General features: G+C 38.5%; 1 long non-coding RNA gene across 1 annotated transcript; it reads left to right on the forward strand.

Annotated features, from left to right (window-relative positions):
• Positions 1 to 804: 804 nt before the first annotated feature.
• On the forward strand, positions 805 to 23,540 carry LOC128852062 (uncharacterized). Its single transcript, XR_008449673.1, has 3 exons — positions 805 to 937; positions 19,931 to 20,054; positions 22,031 to 23,540. It is a non-coding gene; the product is annotated as an uncharacterized LOC128852062 (long non-coding RNA).
• The last annotated feature ends 2,487 nt before the right edge of the window (positions 23,541 to 26,027 follow it).

Below are 26,027 nucleotides of genomic sequence, written 5' to 3' on the forward strand. Positions count from 1 at the left end.
CAAAAATGTGAGAGACATCAACCTGGCAGTGGGGACCAGAAGTCCTCTTCAGAAGAAGTGCTTTTAGCCGCAGGATGTTTTTGATGTTGTTTGCTCACCTGTCCCTCGGTACCTGGCTTGACTTTGGTAGGAAAGTGTAGGCATGCAAGGCCACTTCTCCTGGGCTCACCTCCATCATCTCCTTCTCTCCAGAGGCATGATGGATTTGAGCCTGTAATTAGTTTCTGACCAAGAGTCTTGACCAATTGGGGCTTAAACAGAAAAATGGCACCCTCCTGTGGCAATGATTTTTAAAATAGAAAAGAGCTGTGACTGTATTAAGTGCAGAGTCTAATCCTGTCGGCACGTGCACACCCACTGAAGGAGGTTTTGCAAGGGATGAAGGTGTCTCTCTGCTTAGGCAAAAAAAAATTGCATCTTAAGTGTGGAAGCTGGGGTAATGCAGGCAGCACACCAAAGTGGAGCCGTGGGCAAAGACCCTCCAAGGTCAGATAGAGAGGCCCGCAGCGAGTTTAGAGTCAGTTATTCAGCTGCGCAGAGCCACTCTGGATCCCAAAGACCATGTCCGGCCAGCTTCGAGAGCCTTTTTTTGGACTTGGCTTTTTGTCAAAACCATAGGGTACAGTGCCTGCAAATACTTCAAAGGAAGGACACCAAATGTGATTTGGCCCTGGCAGTTATGACCATTTATTGCTAGCATCTTTCTCAGATACTGCTGCCAAGGGTTAAAATGTTTACATGCCCCCTGATTTTAAATGGACTGGGTTGCATGTCAAATGCCAACGAGAGAGACAGCTGGAGTATCTAACCAAGAGCTTTGATCTTGGTATCTGTAAAAAAGAGGTCATTTGGTCTCCCCAGGAAGCACAGACATTTAGAAGTTCCCTGTACAACTCATGCAAGTATTTTATTAACAACAATTGCTGTTCATATTTAGGTAGGTTGTATTACTACTTACTAAATGCATCCTCTGTATACATCTATATACATCTATATGTACGAATATCTGTATGTTTGTGTGTGTGTGTATGTCTATCTATCTCTATATATTCTTTATACACAGTGTTGTGTGGTTGTTTCATTGTCCGTGTGCTATCTAATATCCGGTATTTGTATATAGACTTACTAATCTACCTAACTTGCAAAAAAGATGAAAATGCTTTAAGCATTATATTTTATCTTTAAGACAGTGTTTGTAGCAATAATCTGAATAATTCATTCATATGCGAATTTTTGAGTAACACACTAATTGTAATAGGGTTAAGCAGCACTTTCAAGAAGATGCAGGCATGAAAACACAGACTACATTGTGCTGTAATCACGTCTGACATTGATTCAGAAGAGAGGAATTCTAAAATATAATATTGCACAGGGGAAATATTTCTGTTCTTTTAGCAGAGAATTTTGTGGTCGGTTCACAATGCAATTAAAATAGCCACCAGATGTTTATGACTTCAGGCAGCAGTTAACTTTAGTGTCCCTGATTGCTGTCCTTTGCTTCTTTGTCAGAATAAATAAGGATTTTTCTGCGCTGGAGGAAAAAAAACTTAATTTTTAAACATACCAGGGGAGTGATATGTATTTCCATTTGGCAGTGCTCATGTTGTTTTGTGACAGGCTCACAAAAAATAATAATCTTAATGTTAAAATAAAATCTCTCTCCAGGATGAAATAAACGTATTTACTTAAATGTGAGATGAAGTGTACAGAATCTTGTCATTAAAAAGGAGTGATTTGTGAGAAGCAGTATTGTAAAAGACTGTGGGTTTTCTAGAGTACCTAATAAACATAGAAAGATACTCTTTTTTTCCTTTGAATAATAGGATTATTAGTATGCAATTTATTTTTAAAGACACATTTAAAGAGAGCCTGCTGTGCTCCTATTCTGGTAATTTTCCTTAGAGTCTATTATTCTTATTTGTTTCAGGGCTTTTAATTTTGAGGCCGCATTATATTCAAATTATCTTTGATTACCAGGCTCAATAAGTGGTAATAGTTTGTATTTCATCACCCAAAAGGAAGCTAATGAATCTAGTCGCACACTAACATTGTAAGAAAGAAATTACTGGAGCTCTGCAAAACAGATTTAAAAAATGAGGTGCAAAAAGTTATAGTGAGTTTCCCAGCACCTTACATAAAACAGGAGGAGAACTCATGGGGGAAGGGGAAACACTCAGGTGTCCTGAATTTAAATGCTGTATTTCAGCTACTCAGTCATGTCCGAGATGGTGTGTTGGCAAAATTATTGAAAATTTAAGTGTAAGATCATGAATATCTCTAACAATGTGGAATTACTTGAGATAGTTTTGTATGCATGGGTGCGTAGCAGTTTTAAACAGTGAAGTGACAATACAATCTTCAGAGAAAAAAATCTTAAAAAAAATCACAGAGTAGAGAGAAGATAAGAGATAGGAAGAGATTTGCTAATATTTGAGTGTGTTGATAAATTCTGTGAGGCTCTATGTTAATGCACAGAAACTGTCAGTTTCTCACCTAAACTTGGTAGGGTCATGAATCCATGTTAACGGGGAGTCCTCCGAGCATGTCAGAAACAAATACGTGAAAGGATTTGAATTTGCTTGGGTCTGCCAAGCCCTGATTACTCAAAGATTTGATACTCAGCCCCTCGGGGCATCCAGACGCTTTCCCCAGAGTATGGAGCCACCCAGATTATTCATGTTGGAAAAAAACTGCAAAATCATAGGCAGTTTGTTCTGGCCATTATGCACAAATATGTCAGTAACTCTGGGGTCAGAAGGGAGGTGAAGTGGTTGGATCGCCCCAAACTTCCCACATGCTTTCGCAGGCAGTTGTCAGATTCTGAAGGCTGCTGCAAAACATTTCAGCTGGGACAAACAGGCATTTTTCCCGCTGAAAGGCTGTTGCTTTCTACACTCCCATCTATCAGTGCTTCTGCTTGCATCGGTTAGTTAATACCAGGAGCTGCGGATCTGGATGTGCTCATCAGCTACAGCCCAACGGGCGTTCAAACACAAGGGCTCTGCAGCAACACCCGCAAACTGACATGTGATGGCACATCAAAGGCTCAGACTCCATCCAAAGCCACACTCATCATGAACTCCTCAGTGCTTCTGTTATGGCAATCTTTCAGATTGGTGCAGGGGATCATGGAAGAACTGTGGTTTTTTTCAATTTAAATACACTGCGTTTTTAGGATGTGCAGGCAGCTGGGGGACTTGTGCTGGCTTTCCTGATTCTGTTGTTACAGCAAATTTATAGTTCATCCCTACTGCCGCACTGTAAGGCTGGGGGGGTGGGGGTGGGTGGGATGAGCTGGGAGGATTGCAAAAGGACAAATAATTAATCACCCAACAACCAGGAAACTGTATTTTTGTAGAGTATTAGTGAGTCACATTTATTCAAACCAGGGCCAAACTCGAGACCAGCAGGTCAAGAGCAAGTCACCCTTGCGTTTTGTGGCAGGCTGTCCGAGGTAATGGAAAGGCTTATTTTGCTGTGTCTTTAATCCTGGTATCTCACTCTAAACCCTGAGTGAGCAATGCTACTGCCGAGCATGCAGGTCTTCAACAGTGTTATTTACAAAAAATTGATGTTTTTTAAAACCAGCTTTTTTCTGGCTTAATAATACTTGGCAATAGGATGCAGGGATACTGTAGAAATATATCACAACACCAATCTCTGCCCTAAGCTGGTTTTCGGCCTAATATGTACATATATCTTTGTCTCAGCTGCCAGTCATCCCTCTCATCCAACAATCAAACTTTGTGATGTTTAATTTTTAATCTGTGATATGTGTTAGCCAGTGTCTGAAATCAGTGTCAATCAATTTAGCAACATTTTCCAGTCTGTGCTGAGGAATTGATCCATTATTGTCACTGTATATTTTTTCCTTGCATAATCACCCAATGCATGTATCCTTCTTCCATAGCTAGGAAGAAGTACAATAGTTCTCTTGTTGCATTTTTGATTAGTTTCCAGCATGAATTACTTTTTGTGATCAAGAAAGAATTATGTGACTTGATTAAAAGCTAGTATTTCCTTCTGTCAATTCTCATTTTGTTATCTTACCTGTGCTACAAGAAGTTCCTTATTGTTTTATTATGAGAGGTTAAACAGAAACACCTGATTTCACAGCCTGGCGTTGTTCACTATTTAGTGAGTTTTTATCATGTCCTTCCTTCTTTCCGACTCCCTTTTTTTTTTCCTACGCTTTTCAGTCTCACTTCAGGTTTAGGATCTGGATCTTACAGACACTTACCCAATCAGATATTCCCATTGGGTCAATGAGACTGTTCAGATATGCAAAGTAACTCAAGTACTTGAGTGTCTGGAGGACCAGGACATGTAGCAGCAGTGATTTGAGTGTATATTCACCAAGCAGGCTCCAGAAAAGCTTTTCTGAGCCACAATGATTTCAACGTATTAAAATTCACAAAATGCGAGGCAGATGTGTGCCGATTAGGAAATCACGCTGGCCACAAGATAAGAAAGCTCCGATAACTTCTGAACTTCCCTTTGATGTTCTTCATGCAAAGTTGCCCTGGTAATAGGGTCACCTGATGTAAAATAACAAATAAACAGAGAGGCAGAATGCAATTAGGCACAATTCAGAAATGGTTTGAATAAAGCACAGTTTCAGCCCACTGGGGCTGTGGTGAGGCTGTTTGTGTAACGGCCTCCCTGTTGCCCAGAAACAGCACATAAGGCTACTGAGTGTCTGCAGAAACTCAAATCTGTTTTGTTTGACTTGGACGTGTAGTAAAACTGACTTTATGTGTTAGTTCAGTTTTGAGTCAGTGGTTACCCTTGTACTTTTACAAGCCGTGCCTGGAAATGGGATGTTAATTGTTGTCAATGAGTCTGTCCACCTGAGTAAGCTCTGCAGGGCAGAACCCATAGAATATAATTGCTCCATGTTGCCTCCGGAGTCCCCCCCTGCTGACCCTGTTGTCTCCTGCATTTAAGAGCAATGGCACCAAATTGGCTCCTTCAGACCTCAGAGCTTTCTTCTCAGTCCAGGACAGTAGCCAATTTTTATTCCTCTCTCAGTCCCAATCCCGTGGGATTGCTGAAGAGCTGCTGAGGCTCAGCTCTTGCTGGTGGCTTTGCCACAGGAAGAGGACTCTGGTGAGTATGGTGGTGTGGGATGCTGAATATGGAAAGGAGAGTTTTCATTCTGAGCTGGACATCCATACAGCTGTATAGATTAATCCATGCTCTAGCTGCAAATGATCGCATATCAAGCTGCGTTATCATGATGGCATTTTTTTCTGCATTGATATTTTTTATTCTATTTACTCCAGTTAAATTTCTATTGAGTTTCCTTCTGCCACCATAACTTAGGATCAGTCCTTATTGCATTTCTTCACAATTCATCCGTCATACTCACCTGTGTAGGGAAGGTATTGGAGTAGCTCCCTATGAGGCCCACAAGTAAAGACATAAAAGAACTATATTCTTATTTGAGGCAGAGACAATATGTAGTCTTAGCAGGTTGAAAGACATGGAAGCTTCGTGTTTTGCTTTCCTGAGTGACACCTTCTCGGAAATGTGCTCTGGTGTTATTCATATGGAGAAAAAAATTTGGATCTGAGTTTTTTTTTTTTTTTTGGTGTCATAGCTGACTACCCTGGGTTTTTTGCCTCTGTCTCATCAGACTTCTTGTGCAAAGTACAAAGTCATAATTAATATACATGATGTTATTCCTCAAATGACTCCACCTGGCTACGCATAGTCAGCGCATGACTATACTATGTCATGAGTTCCTTAAACTCATCCTTTATTTGGAAGGGCCGTGTAACTGATGGGTCTTTCAACAAACAGTAAACATCACTGGGGCTTGGCTGCTTCAGGCCAAGAGAGGCTAATGAGCTCAGGAAGGCTAATGATCTTGGAGACAAGAGTCCTCTTGGGAAATTCCTTGTGAGCAGCTGCTCAGCCAGGGGAGCTATTGACTCTGGAGATCAAAGCTGGCAGGGCATCACATGAGGAGGTGGGCAGTGGTTCAGCCAACCAGCTTTATGGTCGTCAGAGGACCTCTGCTCATGCTGCCTGTGCAGTAGGAAACAATTCAGCTGGACAACATTGCATTCTCTGACCGGATATATTCTTATGGTGTTATTTTAGATTATTTTTTTTTCCACGTGGCTATAGCGTCTGTATGTCTATGTGTTTCCAAACTAGTTTTTGCAAGAAATCTAAGTTTGTCTGTCAGACAGACAGACCTGCCCATGCTCAGGCTCATGGGGCCTCATGTTCTCAGGTCCAACATCTTCATTTCACTTTTATTTCAGCTCAGTCATGCTCCAGAGCTGGAGACTGAGGTGTCCTTCTACTGACCTTCTGTGTCACCTTCACTGTGATGCTCCCACCTTCTCATCCTCTTTGTTGCTTTTTCTACAAAGGCTGAGTTAGTCCTGTCAGATGCCGGGATGTCTTTCCAGACTAAGGGAGGTTCACTGCAGGTCATGGCATCTGCGCTGGGACAGGGCTGTGCTGCTCCTTTTGGCTGCAATCAAACAGTCCTGAAATTTAAATATAACAAAATAGAGGAGAAAAAGAAAAAAAAATCAAAACCCACACCCTCCTGATTTGCAGTGAAGAACAATCACATTGCACATTATTAATGTTCCTGGTTCAGATCACCTCTGTTTTATTGCTCTTTACACAGGTAACCGCACTGCTCAGAATTTGTTACCTCAGTGCCCGGAAATAATGACCTCAGGCATACAGAGGCTCATTGTTAACTGACCTCTTTTAAGTTCATTTGACGTGGTCTTGGCAAAAAAGACGACAGTTGAAAGGCATCTCTATCTTATGTCAGCGTTGCTGTAAAAGGGCACCTTCTAAGCAGTGTCCAACCCGTGCTTTAAAGCTTTTAAAATCTTCTTTCTCTTTATTTTGTTACTGTTGTGTTCAAAACAAATTCAGCTGAAGTGGGATCTGAGTATAAAATTGACAAAAGTCCTATTTTGTAAAGAAAACCTGAGTTAAAAAATTAATATAACCTTTATTAAAAAGTACATTTTTCATAGAGAAACGATGTGTACTTAATCTGCAAATCAGTGTTGTGGTAGTGGTTACTCATATTATTAGTCGCACTGAAATTAATATTTGCCCGCTGAATAATTTCCATTTTAAATTGAAATTCAAGTGTCTAAACAATATTTTCTTTAAGAAAAAATCTGATCAAAATTATTTTTGTTATTAACTTCAGAAGAATCAATCTTTTGAATATTGCATCGCAAAGTCTGTTCTTCAGCACAAAAATATACAAGAACTATTCTGATACACGCTTATAGATAGATTTTATTCCAACAGTTACAGGAAATTTATTTCTCTTGGCTTCCACAGGACCAAAATCTTGAAGCAATCCTAAAAGTTACTATTTTTCTTCCTGTGAATAGAAGTCTTTGCTCTACAGAAGCCTTGTATATCAAGCTGGGGTTCTTTTCAACTTATATTTTATTACCTTGCAATTAAGCAATAGCTCCTCAAGTATGCTTTTTAATGGCACACTGATGATTGAATTATATATTTTGTATTTATTTAGATATATAAACAATAGAGGCAATATCTGGAAGAAGCAATGAAAAAAGTTTCACATGTTGAACTGTTGAATGCAGCAACTGATTCGTGCTTTAATTGCATGCTGACATTATTCCTTTAGAAGATAAAAATACTTCAGGCTTCTTATAAAATGCGAGCCTGCTCTAAGTTAATAAATGCTAGATGAAAATTACAAAATTACAGGTAGAATCAATCTGATACTGGATGCTTCTATGTTCATATTACTTTGAATAAACAAGAAAAAAAATTAAAATACAGCAGTTTTATACAGTCTTATGTCAATTGCCAAAAAGGTGGCATTGCAAATAGTTTTTTTCCTACATGTAATATATAAGAATATCATTATAATATATAGTTATATAATTGTACTGTGTAAAATATTATACTTAAGAATTAGAAATTTAGACTTGTAACAAAAGTAAATTGATTTTAATATGTGTTAATTTTTATATAATTATTAGTTGCCAAGAATATAATATAATATAATATAATATAATATAATATAATATAATATAATATAATATAATATAATATAATTTCATACTATAATGTAACTATGTAGTTATTGTTGCATTAGATATTATTGCTGAAAATACTTTTAAACTTATATTGTTCATATTATTAATGTCCTCTTCAATACTGAGGAATAGGTTACATTTTTTTAATAGCCTATGCTTGCTCTATGCTTTTATGTCTACATTATATAGCAAGCATTTTCCCATAAAATTCTATAAATCTAGGAAAATGGTTTTTTTTTATTTTGTGCCATAACTTCACCTTCACTGAGTATATGCAGTGCTTTATATGGGCTGACACAATCCGGTTTTATGCCGTGTAGAAATTTTATGAAATTCATGTACAAGAAAAATACATTCTACAGAGCTCTAGCCTTATTTTCAGAAATTTTTTTAAAATTTATTTTAAATTATTTCCGTATAATGAAAATATGCACACACACTTTTCCATTCTTCCACACTAACACAAAGAAAGTTTTAACAGAATACAAAACAAATCAGGAAAGAATAATTTAATAATCAACAGCATCGTGCTATGTCTGATTTCTTTTTCATTGTCTATGTAATTTAAAAAAAAAATCAGAAAGTATTCTGAAAACTGTGACAAAAGATGTTAACTACCTCTGGACAAATGGAAACAATTATGTACAGGGCTTTTAGTATGATTTTTTTTCCCTTAATGTTATTTTCTTTTTAAATTTTCATGCAGAACTTCATCAATAAATTCAGTAATAAGCCAAGTTTTCTCTTTTGAAAAATAAAATCTGTTCTTTGTCCTTAATATACTATTTAAAATCCACTGCCTTCTATCCCTATTTTCTATGGGGGTTCATAAATACAGTATGTCCATCTATTAACATGAATTACAAAATCTATTGATGACCCAAAGGCCAGTGATCACCTTAAAAATCCTAAAAAGTGAAACTTTCAGTAAAAGCAAATAACAAAGCTTTGGATTAAATAATGAGTATGCATCTATCGAGGAAAAGAAATACTCATTTTGCCCTTCCTCTTTGAGGTCAGTTGGAGCCATGGCATCATTCACGTTTTTGTATTATTCTCATTTCTAGCGCTTTTGACCATTTTGCCTGGATTTTGTCCTATGTCATTTTAAGATTGACCAGTATAAGGTGAATATAAATGTAAATAAATTCAAGGGCAAAAGTATGGGGTAGTGACATGTCCGCAAAACAAAAAATAAGACTCTACAACAGCTGTGTGGTATCAGTTTTGCTCGATGCTGCGAAGACCTGGGGCATTACGCAAGTGGACAAGAAAAGATTTGATGCATTTGATAGCAGGTGTTTAGGAGGGATCAGTAATGTCAAATGGCATCACTATGTTGGGAACATCAAGTTTCAGGAGAGAACAAGAAAGGAGAAGATTATGGACTTCCTAACAAGGAAGTGACTTTGATGGTCTGACCACCTAGTGAGTATGGAATGAGGCTGGATGACAGGAGAAGGTCTTGTGAGCTGAATTTGCTTCTCCTGACTTCCCAGCCCATCTCATTGAAAGGTTGAGGAAGTCAGCAGAAATCTCTAAGTTTTGAACTGTCTGCTAAGGATGGAAAAGCCTTAGAGTAAGGATTGTTGCTTTACTCTTGTGATGTGGAGGATGCGGTCAGTACTCGCTGACCCTGTGGGGAGAGATGAGGAGGGAAGGAGGTGAATGAAAAAATGAAAATTAAAGACATCTCTTTGCAAGACGCTGCTCTTCAGCAAGAATATTCACACGAGTCAAGGATTTCAAAACCAGGCCTCTAGGGTTTTGTAATACAAACTTAGTGCAGAAAAAAAATGGGGTTTAAGCGACTCTGCAGAGCCAAAATCTATGCCAGTAGGCTCCACCAGCTTCAATGAGCCTTGCACAGATGTGAGACTGCGAAAGTACCATGTTATTCACATTTTCTCTCAGAAATAACCTTTGTGCATGTAGTTGAAGGACATCTTTTAGAAAAGCGTAGCCTCAAAAAAAAAGGTAACTTAAACCAGATGGGAGCAAGAAATAATAAAGCCAGGCCATATGGATAGAGTGGACCTGTTCGAAGCAAGAGCAGCCAACTGTATTATGATGTAGTAATGTGTGAAAGAGGCTGCACTAATGTACAGACTGTCTGTAAGTGGGATTTTTTATGATTGAATCAAGAAAAGGAAATGTACCCTATCCAAATGGTAATAAGAACCATATTCAAAAAGATCCATGTTGTGTTCTTATATCAAATAATGTCAAAAATAACTCAGCATCCAAAACAGGATCTTACCTTTTTGTTATTTATTTTTCAAACTTTTATTTAGGTTTTAAAATGTTCTCCTTAAATCTCCAGCTGGTACAGTGTATTTTATCTTTTTCCATTTAAAATCTCCTTAGACTGCAGCAAAAGCAGATAGTAACTGCAAACAGCTATTCAAGCAATCAAATCTCTGTTAGCAGTAGACATATATCACTGTCTTTGAGCTAGAATGTTTTGCTTTACTTTTCCACAAAGAGTTTTGGATAGCCTTCCAAAAATAGATATGACTAGAATGTCATACTTCGAGTGGTAAAAATGTTATTTGTCTGTAATATTTTATATCACACTTAGAAGCCAATGTGCAATCACTGATCAATGATCCCATGAACAGAATGTAATAAAAAACAGATTACAAAAAACAATACTTACTCCAAGGTATTTTCAGTTGAAATTTTGTCTCTAATAGTGACTAAAAGAAAGTGAAAATATTTATTTAGGCAGATAACTGGCCTACCAAACATCCAGAACTTGATCTCATGACAGAGCAAACACTTACAGGACCTCGAAGGGAAAGACAGGACCTCAGCATGCCAGGGCTGAGACCTGGGTAAGAGCAATGACATTTAGCAAATTACTGTAGCAAACTGATAGGGGCATGATCCTTTTTTATGCTGAAGATCATGCATAATGCCTGCTGTGCCTCAGTACCTTTTCGTAAATATAGAATGAAAGCTCGTGGCAAGATGTTGACAGATGCCACAGAGCACATAATAACTCCCCTCGCCGCAGGCAACTACAGTCACACAGCCAGTTTGTAACTTGCAGGCTCGTGTCGTAATGCTACAGCTGATCATCCATCCTGCATGGCTCGGGAGGTGAGGTAGCATTTGTGGAGGACAGAAAGTTGGATGAAGAACTTATTTTTTGAATGGTGAGATTGATACTGTATTATAGCTGGGCTCCGAGAAAACAAAATACACTCTTGTTTAGATAGCGTGTGATTCTAAGGTACATATAACTGTATATGTGCATGTATACAAAAATGCATCAATATATGTAGAAAGAATTAAAGAGATAGTGTGCTTTAGCAAGAAAAAAAAGATGTTTTAGAGAGATTTGTGAAGTAATCTCTAAAATCTAGATGGAATTACTAACAAAATATATCTTCCATGTGTCTATTGAGAGACTACATCTGAAAAAGGAACTGAGACTTCCTCTCTTCTTACATAGTAAGATTGGATTCTGACCTGTTAAGGTCATTTGGGGCCTTTTCCACCAAAGTCCCTGGAGACAGGACCCCAGCCAATAGCAGCTAGATAATGGCACATGATTGATGCGTGGACAGAAAATGGTATGTAGATAATCTTCCAGAGAAAGTCCATGGATACCCTGCTGAAAGATGGGACAGGAAGGGCATCACCTTCCTATTGCACATCAGCCCCAGAAGATTTGAGAGCTTCAAGATCTGACAGTTAGCTAAATGACTGTCCAAAGCATGGACATGTGTTTCTGTTTCAGTGACCCTATGCCTTTATCACAGAGATGTTTGTCCTCAGCACGTTTGCTACGCTCTTGTGATAGGAGCTTGGTCTGTAAGGTTCACCGGCAGAGGCCCACATGCCAGGGGAACACATAGCATGGCAGAGAGGTATCACTTCACCACCATTTCCACCTGGCTTTTTCAGCGGGAAGAGTAGATTAATGGATGCATCAAAGTTAACGAAACTTTTCCCTGTCCCATTCAATAGAAATAAGAGTTCTCTGATGATTCATGTCCTGGAGAAAGTTCATGATTATGGTTCATGATTTTCTAAATATCCCTTCTTTAAAAGAAATGAAGACCTGCAGTTTGTCTAGAGGGTTTATCTGCATCATTCTCTCTTTTGGTCAGGCTAAAGCCTTCTCTTTCAATTCTAGTAGCAACAAAGCCAAATCATTGCGTAAATGCGAAGTGGCATCATGGTCTGGGTATATTTCAAACATACGTACTTGGTGCACATCAGTAAAAAAGATAAGTTGTGGGTTTTGCAGTTTTAACATATTGTTTGTGTCTTTTGAAAATTATTACAAGTAGATTATAAAGGTAGTGTTGTGCCATTGTCTCATGCCACGCCCTCTGTTTTCTCTGACCACTCTTTTTCTCTAGATAATCTTTGGATGTCGAGGGCAAGAGAACCTCTGGGATAAAAAAAACCCCAAATGTGCTTTTGCACAGCATGGTATCAGTCCCTTCCAGGAAATGTGTTTGATGACATAACATTTCTCACAGGAGGAATACACCGTTTCATTTGTGGTTTTTTGTGGTATTGCACATCATAGGACGAATGTAGCCCAGTGGACTAAAGATAGTGTTAAGTGTTAGAATTTCAAGTGAAGGTATAATTCTGTAGGTGAGGAAGTCCAAGTGTCTTTAGACACAGCCACCTGTTTCCTAAACAATATAAACCTCTCTAATGTGGAATTACTCTCTCCAGAGTCTTTTGTTACAAAGTCAGGATTTGCCTAAGTTTCAAATCAGTGAATGCCCTCTTTCACAGCAAAAGATTTTTGTGGTAAAAGGTTTTACTGTGGCAAAAACTTAGAACAGGAGTGTTGTCTCCTTTGTGTCTCTGTGTTCATGAACTTTTCAGAAATTAAGAAAGTAAAAAGCTAGACTTCTAGACTTAGATTATAACTTTTGACTTAGTGCTTACATTTCTTTAGTCAGAATAATACTGTTTTGTGAAAACAAAAATGTTCCAATAATTTTGATTAACTTGGTTAAGACAATTACAGAAAACTTCTAAAAGTATTTTCTTTATCGTGATAGAAATAGGAAATAAAAACTGTTTGGCAAAAACATTTCAAATAAGTTAAAAATGGAGATGGCTCAGGTGATGGACAGCAGGTTGTGTTTTTATCCCAAGATGCAATCTTGAATAATTTTCTTTTAATTCTAACTGAGAGGTGGAAACAGAATCTGAAATGCCAGAATATTCCATAGTATAGAAATTCCTATTTGACTGAGTTCTTAGACAGAAATAAAGGTGAAAAGTTATAGCAAAACACTAGGAAAGGTTAATTCCAGGCACTTCATACCTCCAGCAATTTCGAGGTGCAGAGGGAAACCATAGAGGTGCTTGGGTCTCTTTCAAGGGTACATGTCCAAGAAGATGCCACTTTTCTCTCTTGCACTGATTGTTCCGGCTGCTGCTGAGAAAGGCTGTGGTGAATCTTTGCTATTACATCATTTTCAGGCAGCATCTGTGGGCATAAATCCCACAGGATTTATAAAAGAGGAGAATGACTGAAATTATGAGTCTTCACGCATGCAGTGCGCTCAGGTAAAAAAAGACCTGATCCGTTATAGCTGGTGGCATTCCAGTGAAACAGAATTTGGTGTATGTCATCCAAACAATACCTGGCTTACCATCAAAGGTAGCTGGGGAGGGGACAGGAAGGGTGAGGTTGGCAACATTAGACACCAGTCTAACTTCTGAAGGTCTGAATGTGGGAGTTTCCTAAGTTTCAAATTAAAATATGGCCCATTACAACAGCTCCTACAAATTTCTCAAGCGGATGTTCATAGTTCCCCTGTGCTGCACAAATTTCATACAAGGTCCTTTCTCAATAGAAAATGCATGGTAACTCCTTCACATTGGTGGTTATGTCACATGGTGTTGTGACAATGGTCAGTTGCCGGACTTGGTAAATGGCCCAACACACTTCTGCTCACTAACAAAGAAAGCAACGTGGATGGACACCCTCCACCACCAGGTTCCTGTTATGCTGGAGCCAAATACTCCTTTCTCATCTGTCCTGGCCATTAGAGGCTGTACTGGGGGAGCTTATGATCTTTAAATGTCTTCTTCAACATACACACACTGGCGTTTGTCACAGGGGTGTGGCAGAAACCATTGCTATTTCTCTCCTGGCTTTCCCAACCACGTGGAGTTTTTACTATTTAGAAGTTAATCACTCTAATCTATGTTCCAGCAAAATCTTTTCAAGTTTGAAAGTTTTTCAGTCTTCTTTGGGACATTCACTGTAGCAGATGTGTGCTCCTCTACTTCCAACCCACTGCCAGTTAGGTGTTCTTCTTGAATATATTTTGGACCTTCTTACACTGAATAATTCTACTCATCTCTGAGTCATTTTGCTTACAGGCCTGATCCTCTTCACCTTCAAAGCAAAACTCAAGGGAAAAGAATATTTCCAGATGAGTCTGTAGAAAAATATATGTAATTATTTTTTTATGTCCACAGAAACACTGTGGGTGATTTTCATTCTCTTTGTTGTGATTGAAGGTACTGCGATGGGACTGTTTATAGTGGGAACAAATTGCATGGCACACACTTTGCTCCTCAAACACACATTTCTGCTCAAAAAAAAATCTTCCAGGGTCAAAACTTAAATACTCCTAAACTAGTAGGGAGCTTAGCTGGTCTCGTTATCACTTCTGAGTGCAAAACAAACTGTGTGAATATGTCTTTTTTCACAGACAGCAAATGGGACCTCTTTAGCTGGATCTGAATTGCTCTTCAGGCACAGACAGAAACTAAAACTCATGTCCAAATCTGTATTGCAACAACGCAGTGAGTACCTAAACAGACCAAACTCTACGGTCCGGTGGAAGAAGAGATCACGAGCCTGCAGAATTTGTAGAGTACAAGTTTCCAAATAAAGGTTGCCTGTCCTGAGGGTTCACATCTAAATAATTCAGCAGTTTTAAGGCATTGGGGCGGGGGCGGGGTTGGGTGTGCTTTTAGTGAAATCCAAGGTGGCAGCATCCTTGGAACGCAGCTCTTGTTTGTACAATGGAGCTTTTACACCAACATTTGCACAGCTCAGCTTCTTCTCTTAAGCTTTTAAGACCTCAACCCACTTTGCAGTGATTTAAAAGGCATCAGTGATTTTACTCACCAAGCGCCTTCTGTTGCCTGAAGCAAATGCTGCACAAAGTGTGCAAGTGCCTGCCTGCAACATGGGTGAGGAGCACATGGCAGAGGGGGGAGAGGTTTTTATCAGATGAACTTTGGGCTGGGCACATTACAAGCAGTATAAATTCTGCAGGCAGCTAAAGGAGTGCCACAAAAACTGCACTGCCCCGTCACACCCTCTGCTTATGCCCCTTCCCTTAAAGGAAGGGCTATTTTAGGAATGTTTAGGAGAGATGAAAAATATCTAATTAGGACTATTTTTTTACCCTCCTGTTAAAAAAGTAAGGAGTCTTAATAGCTTTTGTCCATCACTGGCCTTCAATCTGACCAAAAATAGCCTTCTCTGCTAATAAGAACATTACATCTGTAAATTCTGATAACTTGAGAGGTAGGAATGAGCATGGAGTATCTAAAAAAGTCCCTTTTCTACAGCACTCAGAGATGACAGCTAAATCTGGATATGAAGCTATGACATTTTTTGCTATAAACAAATGCTGTTGATGACTGAGTACTTTGATCTGCTGGACCATGAGCCAGAGCAGATTTGTAGGGAAATATTCCAGTGCCAAAGCATTGGGGAGGGGGGAAGACACAGGGCTTAATGGAGAGCCTATAGATTGCCAGATGAAGAAATTAGTGGTTTGACTGCAGATGAGCTAGGAAAGAATGTGTGCTGAAGTCACTTGTCACAGCCCACCCAGGATATGTGGGTTTTTTGTATTTTTGTGTGTATATATATACATGAAAACTCGTGCAATGCCCTCCTGCCTGCATTGCCAGGACTGCCATGCAAACAGATTCTGGAAAATTTATAAATAAATACATCTGGTTGTGGTTCATGTGCTAGATCTCAAGCTTACGAGGGAAAACCATCCCTGAAAACACTTTTACAAGTAGCACAATGGTACAATGGCACCCTCTGTTGCCCTGCATGCCTCCTTTGGTGTCTGCTCCCACATGGATGTTTTAAGTCCTGAAAGCATCTGCGCACCACCTTCTCAAAAGCTGACCTCCTCCTGCCCAACTTCCTTGTTTGTTTGGAGTCATCCTCTGATATTTCTCTTTGTAAAAAAAATCCAGTTTGTCCTTTGAGCCTGTATTGGGTGGAGATAGTAAACTCAGGTTTTAATGAGCAAGGGGAAGCTCTGAGAGCCTGGATTGCCACATTCTTTTCAGGAATAGTGGCCTTCTGTCTCTATTTTTTCCTCCCTAACATAGCTAATGACGGCTTCTTGTAACAGTTATATTAAACACAGAGGTCAGTCCTGTGAAATAGTGATCATTTTCGGAAGATGCTGTGTGATGCAGGGCACTCGGCATTTCCTGGAAAGTGATTAGTCCTAATGAGATTGAGTTGTCTGACTTTTATGCCACTAATTAAATCAAAACTTTTCTTTCTTTCAGTTAAACAAAACCCCAATTCATGGATTAAAATACGTAGTGAACCTGATTTTTACTCTGAGCCTGTGTGTGTTCATAATTAAACAACCAGCTCCTTTTATCAATTGAAACAAATCTCCTTCTGGGGCATAGTGAGTTTTCACTCATATTCATGTTCATTTACATCCATATGACTACATTTTAATTGCTCATTAACAGAGACTGACTTAACAGGACAACATACAACTATCTTGTTCTTGCTGGTGTTCCCTAATGCTGACATTTTTTTAACTCTAAGAATCCAGACATTTCTCAGACTCAATCAACTTTCTTTGTCCTTGGCTCTTCCATACTCTGTTGTGCTGTTAAGAAAAATAAAACTGTACATCTTGCTGTAATGTTGTTAATAAGGACTGATTTTGCTGTGGTGGTGCAAGAAGAATTAGGTATGTACTTTCTACTGTTACTGATACAACTGTGGCTTCTTTTCTCATGTACAGTCTGAAAAAAACACAAAATGCTTTTCTTAGAACTGATTACTTACAGATAATGACTCAGAAGTCATCAAATATTGTCAGCATCAATGGATTTTCATAAAAAAAGTCTTCAAATCTTGATATAAAATGGGAGGTGAAGAGAAATTCAGGGAGGATGAAAAAAGCTGACGTAAAATTGGTATAAAGAAGTATTCTAATACATCTATTTGATAAATACAAATGCTCTCTGAGTATACTTAAATAAAACCAAAACTAAGTTGGAGATATTTAACAGAATATCTGTTCTGCCTTAAGCAGCTTCACTCATTGTGCTAATGACTTACAGCCAAGTCTGGATTCAGTAGTAGTTTTTCAGAATCTATGTAAATTTATTTGCTTTGATACCAAGATGTTATCAGGGAGGCAAACTGAATTTTATCCTAGGCCTCATAAAAACAAGCATGTTTGAGAGTTGTGGGAAAGAAGGGGCTTCAAGCTGTATCTATTGTTCATGCAGAAATATCTCATTTCAAAAGTTAAATTACTCATAATGATTCCATGCTAATTTGTTGTTTGAATCCCCTGCAGCCCCACTTTCCCCAGGTAGAGCCGGATGGTGAGAGACAGTAAGGACCTTGTCTAAGCTTTTTGGTTTAGTGTAGATTTCTGCTGAAATAAGTTCCTGACTGCTGATAATCTAGATACATACTTTAATTTTTTAAATTAAACATATGAGCTTCAGAATTCAACACAGAAGACCAGTTCTTTTCTGATTCTTACTTTGATTTTCTTAGAAAAAAACAACAAGATGTAAAAATGCCAAAGAAAAGTTCCTCTGAAATGAAAACAAAACCAAAATAGCAGTATTATATAAACAACACATTTCAACAGGATTGATATTCTTCCTCCTTCGTATTTTCTTAAACCAAAGTGCTGACAAAATCAGCATGTTTTCTGAAGTGTTTCATTTTGACCAAATTTGCATGTTCTGGTAGAATATGGTTCCACTAAAGTGATTGTGACTGGCTGAGGCTGAATGCTTTGTTTCTTTTGGGTTGAGGCCCCTATGACCATACCAAGACTGACTTAGTCTTTCCTGAATGAAGAAATTATTACAATAAATAAAGACCAAACAACACTCCAAATTGTTGTCACTTTCATGTGTGGAATAAATCATGCACAGAAAAGCCAAGGACATATCAGTAGCCTGCGTTTGTTTGCGTTAGCAAGGACAAACTGACGTTAGATTGGGCAAGAGGGAAGAATAACTTTCTACACTGTGTTGGAGTGGGGGGAAAAGGTTGGTCCTGTCTGTGGAAGCTGGATTTGCGGGGAAGTTTTTGTGCTGGAAGAGGAAGAAGAGAAGAGATATGGGCTCACGAACAAAAGGTAAAACCTAAGGTAGGCTGGAGCATGCACTTGTGCTTATTCCTAATGAAGCCATCTGTCTTCAGATTTTGGAGAATCAGCCCTCAACCAAAGACATTCTGTTACCCTTTTCTTCTCGCTCCCCCCACCATTTCTCTGTACACATATATTGTTGACTTTATATGGCAAAAATGCTAATTTTCACTTCCTGTGAGTCTCTTCTACGGACTCTACTGCCTAATTCATCACTGTTTAATTAACAACTGAACAGAGAGGCTGGATCCATCCTACCTTTAAAGTGCAGCCAAAGGTTGCCAAACCAAACTGTGCATGTGCTCATTTCCGAATGGGGAGGATAGAAGAGAAAAAGGCAACTGTTGGCATCTCTTGAGATGTGGTTGATTTCCACACAAAACCCTGGTACAATATGCCAGGAAATCAGAGCAGGCCACAGAGTGCTGCCTGTCCTTAAAATAAGACAGATTCATTGCGGGGACTCCTGTTTTCCCACTAGTACACAAATATTTTGTTTAGCTACACAAATTCCCTGGAAGTGACGGGTGCGTTGGCAGGTCAGAGGACCTGCTGTTGGGTTATATCATTGTTATGAGAGTCACGCTGCTAAGGAGCTTTGAGTTGCACGCCATACTGAGAACAGCCTAAATAAGCTGTGACTCAAAACATCTCTCATCAGGGATCACTGTGAACACAGGCAATTTCTGCTGACCTGACGAGCTGAACACAAACATGTCAAGATCTCAGTAACACCAGAACATTTGTTTTAAATACGCTGAGTGTGAAATCGGGGCCAGTGGGCAATATCTATTTGGTATTAGTTTTGCCAGATGTTTCGTTCTTTAATTTTATTGCAGAGCATATATGAGTATATGTTGGAATTAAAACGATGATTGGGAAGAACACAGTATCTAACTCCTGGTTTATTGTAGCAGCATAAACTAGAGTGATTTACAAGATGAGAGCCATTACTCCAGCTTTGCACAGGTGTGAAGGATGAATCCAGTGCATTCTCTTAAGGCAATGTCTCTCACAAACAAATAAATTAATCTATGAGCCCTTTAAAATGAAGTTTTGAGAGTGGTAGGGCAAGAAAGAGCTCAAGCTATAAAGCTCTGCTCTCTCTCAGGCTTTGGAAGCTTTGTCTTCCAGAGGAAAGCAGCAAAGCACACCTCACTACTGACTGCCCCAGGAGCTGAGCCTGACCATGATCCTTCTGAAGCTGTCACTAGCCCAGAGGGAACAACAACCCGTTGCAGACACCCAAAATGTGTGGAGCACAAATAGATAAAACTGCAGCCAAAATGAGGCACTGAGCTGCCCGAGGCAGGTCTGTTTGGGACATTGGCAAGGCTCCTATTCCCTACTTCCTCTCCAGCTATATCTATAATGCACCGCAGGATTTTTTTTTTTTAATGGAAATCAATTTTTCAACTGGTAAGTTATGGTTTTTTTATATTTTTTTTTCAACAGGAGTAATTGTAAAGCGGGCAACTGATGGACACATCAAACGTGGAAGCTGAGTACTGCTGGGACGAGAGAAGTTTTTCTGGTTTGAAATGAACTGCAATTGCAGAGATCAGTGTCCACAGCAAAGGTATTTTGTAAAGAAATAGAACTGAAGCACAGTTCCACTCGTACGAAAGTGTCAAATGACATATTTTTAGGGAATTGCTGTTGGAACATAGTCTGTAAGGAAACTAGATCAGGAATGCTAAGACACAGCTCAAAACAGTAATGTGACTTTCTCTGTCAATATATGCAGAGCAGGAACAACGCCAGGTTAAAGCAGAGCAAATATTTGCAGTACAATATTTTATTCACCAGAAAATTCCTCAAGTTCTTTTATAGATCATTGTGGCTGATAAAGCAATTCTTTAACCGCAAAGTTTTATTGGAGTGCTTTCAGAAGCACTACTGAGTGTGAGTTCAGGAGGACAGGCTGAGATTTCTTTATAAAGCTAACACCCAGGTACAAACAGAGTATTCATTTTTCAATACATTTTAGTAAGTCTTTGTAGGTTATTAGTTAAGTCTGTTGTGGGGGGATTGTAACTGGAAGGATTTTTAAATGGTAGAGATGTCCTCAAACCAAAATCTGAGATACATACACGCACTCAACTCCTTTATTTTTTAGCTTATTGATCATAACCTTGGAAGCACAATTCCCCAAATTCTGGAGGAAGCTTAGGTCTGAATTTGAAATTAAAGGAAGGTCCATCTGTTGAATACACACTTTTATTTACCAAAGGAAGCCGAGCTCAAACCACATCATGTTGAACTTTGGCCATGTATTCTATGAGATATGACTTCAAATGCAAGAAGGCATACCATCTTAAGCAAATATCTCCCTTTCCTTCTTTCAAACAGATTTTCTTTGTTTTTGTAAGATTTGCGCTCTTCAGTACTCATAGAGTAGGTATTCAGCTGATAAATGGGAGCCCTCTTCCAGATAAAGTCCATCTTGGCTACACTCATATTATTAAAAAAAAAAGTAAATACAAGTTACAAGGGAATCCAAGTTTTCTAGGAATGCTTAAAACTTACAGAAGTGTTAAATTCCTCAGACTGAACAGGATCTGTCCAGATGGCTTACTTGGGGACAGGCATGCTCACTTCAGCAGAGGAAACCCAAACTAGTATTCAGGAGAGTTTATTAGCAAATCCCACACACTGAGCTATCCTTATAAATACCTAAGGAACTAATTTATGGGTTACCCCAGAATATGAAAAGAGAAATGCACTGATTTTTCCATAGTGGTTAAGTGAAAAAATATTTCTCCACAATTTGTCATTACTTTGGGATAATATAAATTAATCCTAGCTTCTGCAAATGGTTTCACAGGCAGAGACATTCAATCAAGTAGCTTAGTTTAAGAACCTTGCTCTGGGCTTTAGCAGCACTTTAGGACAACAAGCATAAATGTTTCACTATATTTAAGATGGTTTTATTGATGTGGTCATGATATTTCATACCCATAACCTATGACCATCGTTTTAAAAATAGGCACGTAATAACCTTGCTAACTCCAGAGGATCCTATACAACCTCTTAAAGAACCCTAATAAGAAAACTCAATCAGAACAAGCTTGTTTCTGTTCATTCCTGATGTTATTTCAAAGTGAAGCTGGTCAAATATTTAAATAATCCATGCACACCCTCTTTTTTTTGCATTCACACAGTACAGCACATAAGCTGACTCTCGGTTCTGTTACTTTGTAGGGCTCCCTGAATCTCATACTCATGTCTAGTTGCTCTTCTGAGATAGCCTTTACTCTCTTGTTGCCAGTCACAGAGGTTTAAACAACATAAGTTTCAGAAAAGTCCTATGGAAAGTAGCAGATGGCAGAAGAGCCAAATTTGTAGTTCACAGCTTGAAAAACAAATGCATTGTATATTCTTGCCTGTTAAAAGAGTAAATTTGAAATATTTTACTTATTAAATATGATTTATATACTATATATTTAAATAGATAAGATTGCAAATAGTGCAACAGGAAAGGAAGCTGCCTTTTCACCATATATCGTAGCAGGTTGGCCTTTCTCGAAAGCAAAGAATTGCATGTTTCCTCAGAGCAAGAGCCCATCTGTCCAGAAGGCTGCCACAGACAGCTCTGTTGCCATGAGCAGATGAGGAAGAAAAGTGTTCTACAACGCCCGAGTCAACAAGAAGATGTTAGCAGAGTCACAAACTACATACGTGCAAAAATGTTTGAGATTTTAGCGCTCAGAGTTCTGCGCAAGTTCTTCCTTGGTTTTCATTGTCAAGACTCTTGTTTCAAGGCATTGTGTCCCTGGGTCCCAGGCAAAGCAATATGGTCAAATGTCTGACCAGAACTGCACCCTAAACACAATCTGTTCATGAAATCTGTCCTGGACCATTGAATTTAAGCAGCTCTGTGAAAGTAATGGTAAGATTCCACAGTAATGCTTAAAACCAGGCAAAAATCCTTCAGTCGAGTTCTGATGGCCAGCTTTTTAATACAAACTACTGGATGAAAACTGCACAAAGATCCAGTCTTTAGTGAAATTATTTATAAATAAGCATTTTGGAGATTTGTCCAATAAATGAAGACTTTTTCCACAGGCAGTGATACTACGATCACCCCCTGTATGTTGCATGCATCTGCCAGGGTATGCGATGGTGAGAGCGGTTCCTCACAGGAAACCTGTGCAGACTCTGCTGTTTACCCACTTTCATGCTTCTCGTAGACAATGTGATGATTACATTAAGAATATTGTTTCTAACTCACATGACTGCTAAGGGACTACACACTGCAATTTATCATAATTAAGACAATTATACAGTTAAGCACCATGAACATTCAGTAGCCAAAGTTTTGCCCAGTGTAAGAAAACATAAATGCTCCATATACTGCAATATAGTTCTTGGGCACCTTCAGAGTTTTGATTGCAGATGAGCATAAGTGCGTCCACAGTGCACAGGCCATAGCAGATTCTCTGCCTTATTGCCAAGTGGATAGATTTCCATCACTCCATAGGTGATCGGTTCCCATGGGAACTTGACCTCCAAGGCTGTTATTTGACCCAGGCTTGAGATGTCACCAAGGGAAGATACTTAGCACATTTCCTCTGCCTTCTACATCCATCTGAAATGTGTTTAGCTAACTATTGAGGTACCTTGCATGTAAAACCCTGAACCACAATTGTAACCTCTCCAGATTCCTTTATTCACATGGTATTTGATTTGGATGACATATTTTTACAATATTTATTTTTTGGCCCATTTTGAGACTCTTATGTTAATGCCACAAGAACTTCAGTCTCCTGTATAATATTTCAGGCATGGAGGGGAAAACTGAAGAAATAAAGAGAAAGAAAAACCAGCCGTCTGCATCCACTTAAACTACGTTACAATAAAGCTCAGTAAAGGTTTGATCAGCAGGTTTTTTTAGCCTGCTCTGGTTTAATATGAAAGAAATTAGTGGAAAACCTAAAGGCTGAAAGGAAATTTTTGCCACTGTTCAAAACAGGACATGAAACCTTTAACATAATATTTACACACATTATATTAAATACTTTCTGCAAAGTTAAAATTTAACAGTACCAGCTTCAGACAGACTGGGAAGGACATTTGTTTACACTCAATAAATCTGATTTCGAGAAGAAAAGGAGGTTGGGTTTTTTTCCCTCTATGTATACACTAGCATTGACAGAAAAATCTGATTTAAAGTATGTAAACATTTTCATTAAAAAACTTCTGAACACTTAAAAGAGAAATACAATTTGTATTCTATTTGACAGAGATTTCATATTGGCCTTCACAGTTGTTATGATTTATTATCTCTGGTGGTCCACAAAGCTTCTGAGATTCCTAAATCATCACAGCTTTAAGTGATCTCTCTCTCTGTCTGAGCCCAGCATTTTTCACAATCATTGCTAGTACACTTAGTCATGAATTTTCTGACAAAATATTTTAATATTTGCAGAGGAAAGTATTTGCCAAGAAAATATCAAATTGTCAGAAGTGACATTTTCGACAGAAAGCACTCGCCACTTTCCCCAGGGAAAGTTTCAGGGTCCAGGATAGAGTTGTTATTCAAAACAAGGAGATGGACTTTTGCTGAGGAACAGTCTATAGTCCCCAGCCCAACTCTTTCAGAAAAATTTGGAAGACAAAAGTTCAGTCTCTGTTCTGCCTGTCTCAGAGCAAGGACATGGCATTATAACCCCTGGCCTGAATCCTGGGCTTCAAGCTAGAGGGAGGTGAAAGTCTGGTGTGAATTCAGCTCTGCGAATCATAAGGACATTTTGAAAAACCAAGAGAGCTTTTATAAAATAGAAAAACATCTTCCTACAGAGCTGCAATTAAAATCATGCCCAATCCCATGAATGCACATACTGTTTATTAAGGAAGTTACTAAGATGTGCCGTAGCTCCCAGGCAGAGGTGAGAAAGAAGTCTTAACTCACCATCTACTTCTTTCATCTGAGATTTACCATCTAGCCAGATGACTCCAATCATTAGCACATCAAAGATCTTAAAACCTCCCTGATGAAAAAAAAGAAAAAAAATTTTTAAGACCCTGGCATTTCAAAGATCAGCCATGTATTTGTAGATTTTATGATCATATGGAAACTTTGCAGTCACCTACTCTGACATCTGTGGAACACAGCCCAGAGAAGGTTGCCCAGCAGTTCCTAAACCAGTTCCAATAATTTGTGGTTGACTCAGGGCATCTTTCTCAAAAAGACATTCAGTTTGATTTAAAAACTATATGCAACAGAGAATCCATGACATTCTTTGGCAAGCTGCAAGTTACAAAAAGGGCAAAATCTCACCAACAGGAATGGGAGTTTTGTCTCGACTCACATTTAACCTGTGCATTAAATATTCACAAAATATCAAATTATTTAAGAATTAGATTTTCACAAAAGAAGTAGGTCATAAGCCTCTAATGATAATTCAGGTAAGAAATCAGGTAAAATATTCCCCGATTTATAAGAATTTTTTTAAATCAGAGTTGAGCACACAAATATCCTTACAAGGAGCATGATATTGTTCATCCAAGATATGTTATTTTATTCCTTTCGAAGACTAAAATCTTAGCACTCAGAAGTAGTGTTTATTTAAAACTCCTGAGAAAACCAAGGCACTAAAAGTCTGCTGCTTTAACTTTGCTCTTAATATTAGTCTTCTGATGCCTGCAAGTCAAAAAACATGTCACATTGACTCTGTCAGAAAGTGCTTGTATGGCAGGACTTCCAACAGAAAATTGAAGGTACTTTATTTTGCTGTGGCCCCAGTTTTGGCCAATTGCTTTGCTATACTGACAGGCACAAGTCCTTAGTTGGCCATATGAAAAGCAGACAACCATAGGGTAAACAAAGTTTGTGTTTATTCTGAGGTCACAAGAATCATTCCAAGAGAAAAATAAATGTGGGATCACATGTATTATTTACTTATCATTAAGAACATTGTTATTCCCAAAACAGGCTGACTATTTTTTTCTCTTGGTCCGTTCCTTTTGCAAACGCATCTCATCAGCTTCAGCTAATTCATCACTGAGTTTTGACACTGACTTTCTTTCTAAAGATAATCTGTGTTTAAAGACTCTGTTATATAACGTGCCATAAGCCAAGAATATCTTGCAACATTTGGAAAGGTAGGGCAGTAATGTTCCGCCAGATTCCTCTCAGCATTTAAAAGTCATTTTTTACATGCCAAAAGTTCCTTCAATTACTAATGATTTGTGAGTTTTAAGACATAATTTATATCTGAAAACAATTAGTGAAGACACATTAGAAAAACTTGTCTTCCTTTTAGGATATGTTACTACAAGAAATGCCACTAAAAGAAAAAGAAAGGAAAGGATTGAAATTCAGACATGTGTCCTGGCCTCTTGGGAAAAGGTTAGTGTTGATCGGAGACAGTTTCTTTCAGAAGATAATTCGGGAGAAGAAAGATGTTTCAGAGCCATCCCCAGAACAGATGAGTGAGCAACTGCTTGCGTACTTGAGGAAGAAAAAGAGAATGGCGAAGGCAAAGAAAGGGTTTATAGTTTGGTGAAAAAGAACATCCTATAAAAGGCATATGATATAAACTTAAAA

Source organism: Cuculus canorus, chromosome 4, assembly GCF_017976375.1.
Source record: "Cuculus canorus isolate bCucCan1 chromosome 4, bCucCan1.pri, whole genome shotgun sequence".
Taxonomy (NCBI): domain Eukaryota; kingdom Metazoa; phylum Chordata; class Aves; order Cuculiformes; family Cuculidae; genus Cuculus; species Cuculus canorus.